This window comes from Lathyrus oleraceus, chromosome 4 (genome assembly GCF_024323335.1).
Source record: "Lathyrus oleraceus cultivar Zhongwan6 chromosome 4, CAAS_Psat_ZW6_1.0, whole genome shotgun sequence".
Classification (NCBI taxonomy): domain Eukaryota; kingdom Viridiplantae; phylum Streptophyta; class Magnoliopsida; order Fabales; family Fabaceae; genus Lathyrus; species Lathyrus oleraceus.
The window spans coordinates 323,284,439-323,288,493 of NC_066582.1; the positions used below are offsets into that span (position 1 = coordinate 323,284,439).

At 39.6% G+C, this 4,055-nt stretch overlaps 1 non-coding gene across 1 annotated transcript; it reads right to left on the minus strand.

Annotated features, from left to right (window-relative positions):
- Positions 1–833: 833 nt before the first annotated feature.
- LOC127077432 (small nucleolar RNA R71) lies at positions 834–940 on the minus strand. Its single transcript, XR_007787244.1, has one exon. It is a non-coding gene; the product is annotated as a small nucleolar RNA R71 (small nucleolar RNA).
- Positions 941–4,055: the final 3,115 nt, after the last annotated feature.

The window sequence follows — 4,055 nt, forward strand, 5'->3', positions numbered from 1 at the left end:
TGCCCATAAGTAGCCCTATTAGCAAGTACTTGGATTATTAATTGATTACGTGAATTACATTCTACCCTGTCTTTATTAATTAAATTTTATTTCAACACTTTACTTTTCATTGCACACTCCAAAAACACCTATTTTGATTGCCTTTGATAAACACCATAACAATAGATAACGATAGATTGACACTTGGTCTCTGTGGATTCGATAATCTTTTATATTACTTTGACGCGTTCGTATACTTGCGAAACACCGCATCAAGTTTTTGGCGCCGTTGCCGGGGACCAATTTCGTCAAATTTCATTTCCCTGTTGTTATATCATTTAGACTTAGGCTATTTCCCACCGTCAATGCGAAGAACTCGCAGCACCGGAAGTTTAAGCTTAGTATACCCTCTGGCGGAACCTGAACGTTACGCTCGCGCATGTTTATTCTTTCATAGAATTAAGAGAGCTATGACCGAAGATCAAAACCAAAGACCTCTTAAGGATTTCGCTCAACCATCTAATGAAGAACCTAGTTCTAGTATAGTAAACCCAACCATCCCAGCTAATAATTTTGAACTTAAACCATCCCTGTTGCAACTAGTGCAACAGAGACAATTCGCAGGTCTCGCTACTGAGAACCCAAACCAACATTTAAAAATATTTCTTCAATTAGCAGACACTTTTAAAACCAATGGAGCTTCTCCTGAGGCAATACGTTTAAGATTATTTCCTTTTTCCCTCAGAGATAAAGCCTTATCATGGTTAGATTCCCTTCCACCCAATTCCATTACGACTTGGGATAACCTTAGAAGAGTTTTTCTTGCTAGATATTTTCCCCCGAGTAAGACCGTCGTTCTTCAAAACCATATAACTAGATTTACCCAAAACCAAGGAGAATCATTGTTCGAAGCTTGGGAGAGATATAAAGAGTTGTTACGAGCATTCCCACATCATGGTTTAGAAAATTGGTTAATCATTCAAACCTTCTATAATGGACTTCACTATAACACAAAGATGACCATCGACGCTGCCGCAGGCGGTGCGCTGATGAACAAATCTTATCCTGAAGCTAGTGCCCTCATCGAAGATATGGCTCAAAACCATCAATCATGGGGAGTCGAACGAGCGACAGTAGAGAAGAAGGAAGCCCAAGGAGGAGTGCATGAACTAAGCTCTATAGACATGATGCAAGCTAAAATGGACGCATTAGCCCTCAAAGTCGAGCATATGTGCATAAACCCGAATACTGTAGCCGCAGTTTCGTCGGATTGTGAGATATGTGGAACCAAAGGACACCAATCTGCAGAATGCAGTCTATTAAACGAAACCCACTCTGAGCAAGTGAACTACACCCAAGGGAACCCATACTCGAATCCCTATAACCCTGGATGGAGGAATCACCCGAACTTCTCCTATAAAAACAATAACCCTATCCAAAATAATGCACCTCCAAGACCTAGTTATCAAGCCCCTATATCAAATCAACCTATGCAACCTGTACCATCAAAGCCGAGCCTTGAGAAAATTATGGAAAATTTTATCACCGCTCAAACCCAACAAAACAAGGAGTTCATGAACCAAAACATTCATGTTAACGAATTGATTACTCAGTTAGGAACCAAGGTTGACCAAATAGTTACTCATACTAAGATGCTTGAAACCCAGATCTCTCAGGTAGCTTTAAACCAAGCCCCTCAGACTACACCTGGCGGACAATTCCCTGGACAACCTCAACAAAATCCAAGAGGACAAGCCAATGCCATTACCCTACGAAGTGGGAACGCTTATGATGAGCCACCAAACCCTAGATTGAGTGAACCCAAAACTTCTAAGGAATGTACCAAACCCACGGACGAAGTAAAGGAACCAGAGGAACCTGAAAACCAGGAAGGTCGAGAAAAAGGAGGAGAACCTAAAGATAAAACTTATGTACCACCCCCGCCATATAAACGACCTATACCATATCCGCAAAGACTCAAACAAACCCAGATCAATAAACAGTATCAAAAATTTATTAAAGTTATAGAAAAACTTCATGTAGAGATCCCTTCCACAGAAGCCATCACCCAAATACCTTCTTATGCAAAGTTTCTTAAAGACATCCTTACCAACAAACGTAGACTTGATGATCCGAAGCCTTTGGAATATAATGCTATTTCCGAGGACAAATTAGCAAAGAAAGATAAAGATCCTGGAAATTTCTCCATTCCTTGCCTTTTGGGTAATCATGTCATCGAAAAAGCTTTTCTAGACTTAGGAGCTAGTGTGAGCCTAATGCCTTTAGCAGTTTGTGAGAGGTCAAACTTAGGAGAATTACAGCCCACTAAGATGTCACTTCAGTTAGCCGATAGATCTGTTAAGTATCCGATAGGCATTTTAGAAGATGTTCCTGTTAGGATAGGTCAGTTATTTATCCCTACTGATTTTGTTGTCATGGACATCAAAGAGGACAATGATATATCAATCCTTCTAGGTAGACCATTCTTATCGACTGCATGAGCCATAATAGATGTCAAGAAAGGAAAGTTGACATTTGAGGTAGGCGACGAGAAAATAGAATTTATACTTTCAAAATTTCTTATGGCACCTGTGATGGGAGACTCGTGTTATGCCTTAGATATCATTGATGAGTGTGTTAGAGAATTAGAACAAAAAGAAATTATAAAAATAATTAAGTTACCATCAACTCTCATAAGGGAAGATGATGACTTTAAGAAACCCTACATCGATGATAACCTTTACGAATGTTTATCCCTTACTCCAGATCCTATGCCATGCCCTAAGAAACCAACCTTAGAACTTAAGGAACTGCCTAAGAACCTGAGATATGAGTTCCTCAATGAAGAGATGAACCGTCCAGTTATAGTTAGTGCTACCTTGAGCCAAGAGGAAACGAACAAACTTTTAGATGTTTTACGAAGATATCCCTCAGCCTTAGGATATAATATCTCTGACTTGAAAGGTATAAGACCATCCGTATGCATGCATCGGATTTCACTCGAAGAAGATTCAAAACCCTCCAGAGAACATCAGAGAAGAATAAACCCTATAATGAGTGATGTCGTTAAAAAGGAAGTTCTTAAGTTACTTGAGGCAGGTATAATCTATCAGATCTCGGATAGTAAGTGGGTGAGCCCTGTGCATGTAGTACCTAAAAAGGGAGGCATCACAGTCGTGCAAAATCATAAAGGCGAACATGTAGTGAAACGTTTAGAAGGAGGATGGCGGATGTGTATAGACTATAAAAAATTAAATAAAGCAACTAGGAAGAATCATTTCCCTTTACCATTTATAGACCAAATGTTGGAGCGTCTAGCCAGACACTCTTACTTCTGTTATCTTGATGGATACTCTGGATTCTTCCAAATACCTATCCACCCCGAAGATCAAGAAAAAACTACCTTTACATGCCCTTATGGAACTTTTGCCTACAGACGAATGTCATTCGGCCTCTGTAATGCCCCAACTACTTTCCAACGCTGCATGATGTCAATCTTTGCAGATTGCCTAACTGGTATCATGGAAGTGTTTATGGATGATTTCTCGGTTTGCGGATATGATTTCCACAATTGTCTTGCTAACCTTGAGAAAATCCTGGAGAGATGCGTGGAGGTGAACCTCGTGCTAAATTGGGAAAAGTGTCATTTCATGGTGACCGAAGGAATAGTTTTAGGACATATAGTTTCCGAAAAAGGTATAGAGGTAGATAAAGCTAAAATAGAAGTTATAGAAAACCTAAAACCACCAAAAACCATCAGAGAAGTCCAAAGCTTTCTTGGACACGCTGGATTCTACCGGCGTTTCATTAAGGACTTCTCCAAAATAACTAAACCTTTAACTGGACTTTTAATGAAAGATGTTGAATTCATTTTCGATGAAAAATGTAATGACGCATTTAATATTTTAAAGCAAGCATTGATCTCAGCACCCATTATGAAACCACCTGATTGGTCAGAACCTTTTGAGATAATGTGCGATGCTAGTGATTATGCAGTTGGAGCCGTTCTAGGACAAAGGAAAGATAAAAAATTACATGCCATTTATTATGCCAGTAGAACCCTAGATGCTGCCCAA